At 38.4% G+C, this 10,083-nt stretch overlaps 1 long non-coding RNA gene across 1 annotated transcript; it reads right to left on the bottom strand.

The window, feature by feature from the left end:
- Positions 1-4,795: 4,795 nt before the first annotated feature.
- Positions 4,796-8,204, bottom strand: LOC138827646 (uncharacterized). Its single transcript, XR_011372158.1, has 3 exons — positions 8,002-8,204; positions 6,396-6,437; positions 4,796-5,961 (listed from the first exon to the last, which is right to left on the bottom strand). It is a non-coding gene; the product is annotated as an uncharacterized lncRNA (long non-coding RNA).
- Between the last annotated feature and the right edge of the window lie 1,879 nt (positions 8,205-10,083).

Raw genomic sequence — 10,083 nt, 5'->3', positions numbered from 1 at the left:
GCTGAGCATCCCCCTTCTCTTTCTGAGAGGCCACACTATTACAGGTTTGTAGTGTCTCAACAGAGGCATAGAAAATTATAATATTGTATGCTTTTTGTTGTACATTCACTTCATTTGGCGCTTCCAATGACTCTTAAACTTATAGTAAAGGTTTATACTATTTCCCTTACTGAAAAAAAAACACTGATTTTCAAAAAATATAGGAAAAAGTCCCTTTGTCGGGGGTCCAGGGAATACTAAGGAAGATTCTTTACTGGGAAATTTTATTTGGTTGCTTGTTTGTTACATCACTTAAACACATGTTGAATTTGGGGTTTCCCCACCAAAGCTTCAACAAACCAGAAACTATGTTACCTCATTGGATTTTGCTACAAAAGTTACAAAATATTTTGACATATATTTGATTTGGTGTTTTGGTTTTTTTTTACTTTTGGAGGGCTAGTGGGCCAGTACTCAGGCTTGAACTGAGGGTCTGGAGCTCTTGCTTAGGTTATTTTACTCAATGCTGTCACTGTGCCACTCGAACCACATCTGCACTTCTGGTTTTCTGCTACTTAATTGAATATAAGAATCTTGAGGATTTATTAGCTTGGGTTGGCATCAAATTGTGATCCTCAGATCCTACCTTCCTGAACATCTAAGATTACAAGAATGAGCCGGAACCTCGATATATTGTGCTCCCTATGAAACCTAAACAATGGCACAGAATTCTGAAGCATGTGTGTATGGTTATGTATTTAAAAATTAGTTAGAAAAATATAGACCTTTATGTGTATGTGTGAATGTGCTGAGGGAAATGAGGATGTATCTGCTGATTTTGAGGAAAGATTTAACCTAGGGCTTTTCACAGATTTAGCTACATTGTACAGAAAGCTTGAGACTAAAAGTGAGGTAAATGATGTCATTATTCCATTTATCTACATGCCTTGCTAACATATGCATATACTGTGGTGTTGTCATGAGTATTTTGTGTATGGGAGCCAGTACTGGGGCTTGAATTCAGGACCTAGATACTGTCCCTTAGCATTTCATGCGTTTCTAATACTCTACCATTTGAAGCACAGCTCAGCTTTCTTCATTTACTGTTTAATTGGACATAGAAGTCTTTTTTGCTGTTGTCTTTGAACTGAGTTTCTCATATCTCAGGGTCCTGAGTAGCTAGTTTTACAGGCCTGAGCTTCCAGTGTTTAGCTTTTCATTATTACTTTCACAAGCTACATGCTCAAACACATTCCTTGCATTCAAAAATTTCACTGTTCAGGCTGACTGACAAGTTGTGAGGAAACATGGTGGAGTGAATAAGTTACCAAATGGGCCTCTAGCCCCATTAACATCATTCTTGTCAGTAACTTTCCTTTAAGTGAGTGAGTAAGTACATATTTCCACTTTCACTCTGACATTTTAACTGGAACTCATGAAATGTTTTTGATATAACTTTTAAATGTTATCTCCCAAACAGGAGATATTATTTGAATGTTTTGATAATATTTAAGATGGGGGTGGTCTTGTGTGTCTGGATGTCTGTGGACAGAGGCCATCCAGCTGGGCTTCAGGCACAGAGCTGATGCTTCCTGTCTGCTGGTTGCAGAGAGGAAGGTTTTCTTCCTGGTCAGGCTTTGAATTGAGATCCTTTCATCTTAAACTTCAAAGTAGCTAGGATAACAAGCATGAACCACCACCAACTGGCTTGTTTTAGAAGCATTAATTGTTCTTCATTCATTGCTTTTTTCCTGGAAGGTTGATCTAGACAGGCTGCTTGTACCTCATGATAAGGTGATTTGAATAATACGCTTTGCCTCTGGCATTTCTGAAACCCATTTCTTCAGTCAAATGAATTTGTTGTAAAGCCAATAGCATTTTCCTTCTTAGATGTTAGGTAGCTTATTTAAATCTCTTATACTTTCATTTGACAAAGCAATCAGGAAGTTTCTGTAAAACCCTACTTCTTGAGAGCATTATAGTTAGAAGGTATAATGTGCACACTTTCATATAGTCTCGCCTTTTATAAACATATGTTACACGATTGGGTGGAAGAATGACTATTGAATTAACTTGATAACCACTGTAGAATTTTTAAGCCTTAATGCTTATTAACTCAGAGGAGGATTAAAAACATTCAGAATAGTAGAATGTGGCTATTACTCATTTGATGTATGTGGAAAGATGATCAGAATTCTGATTAATAAAATATATCTTCAAATTTCCAGTGGTAGAATGCTATGCTAACTAGGAGGAGACAGTGTTGATGCCAGGGCTTTGAAAGCTGGTAATGCAGCAAAATATCAGGGGCGAACATTTGCTAAGGATACAATTTCCAAGGCTTATACCAAATATATTGAATTAGAATGCTAAGTGATGAATGACAGCACCAAATTTTATTTGTTGGCTTCTTTGTTTAGGAAGTCCTGGGATTTGGACCTAGGGCCTGGGTGCTCTCCTTTAGTTTTTTCCTGAAGGCTAGTGCTCTACCAGTTGAACCACAGCTTCATGTCCATATTTCTGGTAGTTAATTGGAAATAAGTCTTACCAAATTTCCTCCTTGGACTTGCTTCAAATCTGATCCTCAGATATCAGCCAAATGAGTAACTAGGATTCCAGTTGTGAGCCACCAGAGCCCAGTTAGAATCACATTTTAAAAGTATTCTTTACTGAATCAGATGTGTCTGACTACTATTGTAGCACTTTGGTTCCAGTGGGTTGTTAGATTTAAACTAAAATCAGAACTTTTCTTCTTGTAACCGGCAGCATCCAATATCTATCTAATTTATATCTATCTTCATTTTGGATCTTTTTCTTCTTTGTACCTTTCCATTCTTAATTCACAAGCAAGAATGTCAGTGCTGTTTTCATTTTCTGAAGCAAATCAGCTCCATTCCCATCAATGGGCGATGTATTTGCTGTCCTTACTGTCTGGAGTACCTGCTCCTAGACAATTACCTGGATGTTGGCTCTCATAACAACATCCCCAAAATGAAGTTGTTGCCACAAAATCACCAATTTCATGTCTCTGATTTATAGAAATTATCATTATGATTTCTGGTTTTCTTTACGTCATGAAATTGCTGAGGAGAGAGCCCCATTCACTTCTGTTTCTCCAACACCTGTAATAGTGCCTAGTCCTTAGTGCTCAGGGGCCTTACATGGAGATCAGCCTTCCCCAGCTCAATTTATCTTAGCTTCTGGTCAGGACAGCTGTTCAAGCTGAAGGTTAGTGGCTAGTATTCATTCCCTCTCATTCTTTGTGCCTTTTGCTGTTGTTGAGCCAACTTTAGGGCAAAATCAGTGCCTGAGACCTATTTGCTGCTATGGCAAAGGTGGCTATGACATCATAGAAGTTATGACCATTGTATTGTGAAGCTGTGTGAGGACACCAACCCCCACACAATTTCCCCAAGATATGTGTCTCCTTTGCCCAGGAGTGCATTCAACAATTCAACAACCAAACTATCACCCAGTTCCTGATAAACTCAAAGTATGTTTCCATTTCCTTTAAAAAAATTCAAGACATGCCTTTGATGATTTGTCAATGAATTACTGAAATAGAGTATATAATTTTATGTATTTGTAAGTCTTTGACCATCTATCTTGAGCCCTTGCCATATTTCTATGTGTTTGCATCTTGTGAAGGGAAATAATGTTTAATTCAGTATGATCAGAGACTACAGTTTGGAACCTTTTGGAGGGAATGCCAACTTTCCATCTGATGTTCTACAAATTGCCATGTTGGTACAGGAACTGTGTAGACTGTCATAAGATAAGAGGCTTGTCCTGATTTCTACTGACTTTCCTCTGGGGTCAGGGGGTGTGATCCCACTGCCTATGTGTTTATTTGCTACACTGGAGGGACCAGACCTCCTCTGAAAATCTACGACTTGGTTGTAAGAGATACTAAATCTCATAACCCAGCATCCCACATCACTAGGATTACAGGACTGAGTCTCATGGACTCAACTTTTTTATACATACTATAGTCAATTTCATTACATTCACTTTCATTTTATTCACATCATAGACAGATATATACAAATATATGTATATGTTTATTCATCTATTTATAATCAGTGTTATATATAGAAACACACAAATATATTCTTATAATTATAATCAAATTATATCACTATTTTCCCCAATAATATTTACACTAATATTTTGTGCAAAAAACTCAAGTTTAAAATTTAAATGCCATTGTAGTTGGAAAAATCATATTGTCTTATATACTATGTAATATACTATATATAACATCAAGAATATAACATGTATTTACATATAACTGATTTAAATGTGGAGTATTTTTTCTTCCTGATTTTGTATTTGTTCATCTATGTAAACCTTCTTTTTCCTATTATGGCTTTTGCTTTCCATTATACATATTTTCTATATATTTTCAGCCCTAAGTAGACTTTTTTATAATATTGGAGCCAAATTTTTCTTCCATATTTGTCCAAAGCACAATGAAGTTGTTTTCAAATTCGAACTCACTGTTGGAAGAGAGCCCACATACCACTATAAGTATTGTGGCATTTGTCCCATTTGACAGGATAGCCTTCTAGGACATCTGATCTTCTATGTACTAGACCTTTTATGGCCACCTTATGACCCCATGCAGGCATGGCCTGGCTTCCTTGCCACTCCCTGTGAATTTAACATTTCCCATTATATCCAGTAGGCTCTCTAATACAGCCCCCTGTCTCCCTGTGTTCCCCCCCAGAACACATATGCACAATGTTTCAGATTGTCAGATTAAAAAGAAATATATTTAGGATTCATGAATTTTAGAATATGTCAAAAACATTATTTTAATAAAGTTAAAAAATAAATAGGGTGAACCTTTTACATCAGGACATAAAGAAAAAAAAGGATTGTCTCAGGAAAAGGAGAAGGAATCAGAAATTCTCCCACAGAGTCCTCAAAGAGATCTACTTCCTCATTAAAGACAGGATTTTCTTCCTGAGTCCAGGTAGAGACAGATTCTAATTTCTCAATTGTAAATTGAATCCCCTGCAAGAGGTCAGATTGGTCTGGGTATTGTGAGGAAAGATTCCCTTTCCTCAACTGAATCTAGATTTTGGACCTCACTCATTGGTTTTCCTGAAGATAGACTGGGGTCATTTTCCATTAGCACACATTTACCCTGCACACCAAGAAGTGTTTTTTTGACTGGCTTGGTGGCGATCTAGTTGGATTGTGAACATCAATGGAAGACATTCTGGATTGTCTTCATCCTTGGTGTTATGTGCAGGTACACCTGCATCACATGTGGGGTTCAGAACCAGTGGGATGTCCACAGGACTCAAAACCTACTTGGGCCTTTCTACAAATTGAAAAAAAATCCTCTATGTTCACATGCTTTCTGGAGATCTTCCAATCTCAATCAGTCACCATTGACGACATCACTGATGGGTTCTTTATCTGGAGCTCTGCAGGAGCTGCTTTACGGTGATGCAAACCTGAGAATGTAAATAGGTACAGAAATCTTAGAGTAGACCCTATAAGTTAAGGTGTGACTAAACTTCTGAGGATCTAATGGGAGAAGCTGTAGAATTTGAGGTTGGATTGAACACTGATTAGAATGTAGGGTGTTTCTAATGAGTGGCTACTTCCAAGTTCTTTCAAAAGGAGAACAGATTATACCTGGCATAGAATATCTATAAAAGGACATTTTGCCAAACTGAGGAGTACTAAGGTCTCATGACCAATTGGGCCCATCCCTAGAGACCCAGGTTCCATCCCTCCTCACGAGCCCTGAGGCATCTAAACAAGTTCTTCCTCTTTTTCTTGGTATCATGGGTCATGGGTTCCTCCAGCTGGTCCAGAAGAATATGTAAGCAGAAGAGCAGGTCTGAAGAGACCATGTTGATCTTGACATTCTGTGTAAGTTCTTTCAGGGTGTCATGGTTCTTAGGCACATAGAAATCATCAGGGTAGAAGTCCATCCACATAGGGAGGATAGAATAAACAATGCTGTGGGAAGATTAGTGAAAAGGAAAATGAGAGCCCACCCTCTCCATCCTGAACCTTGTACTATAGACTCTTTCTGGCAAGACTTGCATGTTGGGAAGTGGGAAGAGACTCCTGCAAGCAGGATGCTCCTCACAACCCACTTCTAGAAATTTCTCAATTATAATCTTAAAAATTTCTCCCTGTGATAAGAAGAGAAAGTTGTTTCCCCAATGGATCTGACTTGTTATATACAGCCCTTCCTGGCATCCATGAGAGTCCAAAACCACAACCACATCCACAACTGTGTAATCTGCTATCCTCTGATGTGCCAAACCTCAACCCTCTGATGAAAATAACAACTGGTGTGCAAAGAAGAAAATTGACTTTGATTCAGAAACGTCAAAGGTACCAAGTTTCAAAGGACAAAAATTCTCTTTGTGCCAATGTCCACTTACTTTTTCACTTGTTCATCTTCCTCCCAGTTATGGTAGAAAGATCTGTACCAATGGGAGAAAGAAGTTAACTCTTTGCTTCTCCTTTTCTGAACAGGACACACATGGGACTGTCTAAGTCACAAATGGTAATGTAAACATGAAATGTCATGTCAAAACCAGCTTTACAATGTCGGTGGGGGGGGAGGGGGGTATAATTGGGTGGGGGGAGGGGGGAGGCTGGGAAGGGAGGTGAAGGGTAAACAAAGGAGGAGGCTGCAATGCTTGGTAAGAAATGTATGCATTATCCTGCCCATGTAATTGTAGCCCCTCTGTACAGTATGTTCTCAAATAAAATAAAATAATATTAAAAAATAAAAAAAAGAATAAAAACTTTAAAAAAAAGTGAAGATATGTCTATACAATTTCATGGAAATACTGTGAGTGTGCTTATATACATCTTTCCAAATAACTGCAGAATGGCTCATGCCTCTAACCCTAGCAATCAGGAAGGTGAGATCTGAGGATCAGATTGAAATCAGTTTGAACCCAGTCTAGTTTGTAAAATCTAAAGACACTTATCTTCATTTAACCAGCCAAAGGCCAGAACTAGACTTGGGGCTCAATTGGTAGAGTGCTCCGAATGTTACAGAACTCAGGCCCCAAATTCAAATTCAAGTTTCATCCTTTCTTCTGTCTATATTCCTTCAAAGGCCTCCAAGATAGTGATTTCCTAGATGAGGGTGGAGGTTGGATGAGACTGGCTCATTCCTTTAATCCTATTCTTTCAGCAAGAAAATCATTAAGGCTCCACTAGCTTATGAGGCAAATGAAATGTTCTGGCAGCCCAGTCCTAAGGAATTAGTCGAAGACTGCTCTTCTTTGTCTCAAGCCAAGCTCCTTTGATAAGACCCCAGTGATACAGTCTCAGAGAGGTACCAATTATTCCAATATTCTGGAGGGGGTCTCATCAGTCTTGGGTTTGAAGGAGGAAATCTCACTTTTTTTTGTCAGTCGTGGGGCTTGAACTCTGGGTTTGGATATTATCCCTCAGCCTTCAACTCAATGTGAGCACTCTACCAGTTGAGCCACAGCACCACTTCCGGTTTTCTAGTGGTTTATTGGAGATGAGTCACATGGACTTTCCTGTCCAGGCTGGCTTTGAACCTTGATCCTCAGATCTCAGCATCCTGAGTAGCTAGGATTACAGGTGTGGGCCACCGGCACCCGGCTAAGGAATACTCACTTTTAAAACAGAATATCCAGCAACTGCTCTATTGTCCCCGCTTTCTATAGTGGTGGAGGAAGTTTCCAACATAGAAGAGATCACCTTTCTGGTAGGCAGGGACCAGGTCCATTTCCAGAATTTCCAGCAAACCTGAGTCCAGGCACCATATATTATAAGGCATATTCAGGGTTTGGGCTGACTCATTGTCACACTGGGGTGGTAAAAAAGAATGGATCTTTGAAACATGGAAATGGGAGTACACTTAAATTGAGTAATTGTAAGAGAGTGGATTGAAAACTACACAGTAAATATTTTCTCAGTCTACTCATATAAAAGCACACAAGAAGAAGGTTCTAGTGTGGGCTAGGATGAGATTAAATAGGTTTCCTGTCATAGTTTTACCTTGCCGGAGTTGCCTTGGTTTCTTCTTATAACAAGGCCTGAGACATTGGTTTCGTGGTTTAGCACTGATCCAATGTCTGCAGCATCAAGCGAGGCACTCACACCACTCATGCCTGAGACCTGAATCTCTTGAACTTTGAAAACAATACAGGAGCATCTTTCTTGTTCCTGAGCCACAGGCCAAGTGAGCTGGCTTGAGTTGACTTTTAGTTACAGTTGCTTGGCTCTCAGAGTTCCATATTCTATTCCATTATGAGGGAGGTAGAGTCATATCTCAGAGCCTAATCATCTAAGCTGCTTGCTCACATAAGACCATCCCAAAGACAAACTGTAGACTGAAATCTCCCTTCCTACTTCACTCTATACACATGTGGATATTGTCAAATCCCAACATTATCAGCTAGGCCTAGATAAAGTCATGGTCTCAGTCTCAAAAAGCCCTTCCTAGCTCAGATCCCACCCTTATTTGTCACTATTCTTCTCATCCTGCACAAATCATTTTGCCTCTCAGGGCCCTCTCAGCCTGCCATGTGTTTCTTGCATGTATTATTGACATCCACTTACTAGGACATTGTTAGCTTTTTGTTTCCTAATTTTCTGTTTGCTCTTGAAGGCTCTGTGTGCTGTCAGCTGGAAAAAGATAAGTACCTAGAGGCGGGAAAATCAAAAAAGTATTGAAAAACAAACATTATACATGTAGTCAAACATTTTGTAAGACAGAAGAGCATTTTTGAAACTTTTATTATATTTTATGAACGAGGGGAAGGGGAGAAGGGAAGAGGTGCTGCGTTGTCTTCTCATAATTCAATGGTTATTATTTTAAAATACTATATTTGAAGGAATGTAATATTTAAAGAAAAAACTGTACTCCTGTTCTTTTTATAAGCTAGGCATTTATAAAGCATTCCTCACTAAAGTCTTGTCGTTTGTGTCCCATGAACTGTCCTCCTCCTTCAAAATAATCAAGGAAAACCCTTCACAAATAAGTGGGATGTTGTCCAATATCTGGATAAGAATTTAAGAGACAATATTGCCTGCCATTTTGTGCATGTACTTGTGTGTGTGTGTGTGTGTGTGTGTGTGTGTGTGTGTGTGTGTGTGTGTATGTGGGTGAACGTGTGTCTGTGCATAAAGGTGTTTTAAGATTTGAGCAAGGACTATATGACAATCCCGAGGATCTTTCCCTTCACTGTAGTGCTCTACCAATTGTGCCAAAGTTCCACTGCAAGTTTTTGTAGTGAACTGGAGAGGAGAGAGCCTCCAAAACCTGGTGATAAACATTGTTACTGGAGGTAGTGGGGTTGCATGTTTCAGTCCAGCTTCACAACACTCAATATCATAAAACAACAACAGCAAAACCTAATATCAAAATACAATAATAAGATGTAATTAGAATAAAATTTAGTGATATAGTCTGTTAGCATAACTTTCATGAAACCTTGGTTGTAATGATTTAACAACACAAAACCAAATAAATTAGATAATTTCAGTAGATTCTATAAATTTTTTAATTCCATCTTAATAACGGAACAAGAAAACATTCATACTCATAAGGAGAATGTAAAAATGATAAAAGATGGCAGATTATGAAATAGGAACTTCTACACTGCAGGAAAATTATTGTCATGGTTAATATATGGTGGTATTGTAATGGTGAATATATGATAATGTTCTTCAGAACAGCAATAGATAAATATATATTTACTGCACATAGTTTAACTTGTCTATCTCTATCAACTTCCAGTCTTCAAGTGCACATTATCAATGTATTCATGTTTATGGTATATTCCAAAAAAATAACTATCAGAGGCAGGAGTTACCAAAATATATTACCTTCAAAGTGTTAGGAGATAAACTTGCTAATTATATTGACTATTTTATATATTAAGCATGTAGTCTGTTATCATTGTATCTCTAAGTATGTACAAACACTACTTCAAAGTGAAACGAAATACAACAAGGTTTTGAAGGCATATGCCTGTAAAGCTAGCTATTTGGGACATCACTTCAAGACCAGTGTAGTTTTACCTGCAATGCTCCACAACCCCTGGCTCTGTGTGATGGAATACGTCTATCATCCCA

Source organism: Dipodomys merriami, unplaced genomic scaffold, assembly GCF_024711535.1.
Source record: "Dipodomys merriami isolate MVZ:Mamm:240054 unplaced genomic scaffold, mDipMer1.0.p SCAF_1590, whole genome shotgun sequence".
NCBI lineage: Eukaryota > Metazoa > Chordata > Mammalia > Rodentia > Heteromyidae > Dipodomys > Dipodomys merriami.
This window is presented reverse-complemented; position numbering and strand designations above follow the sequence as displayed.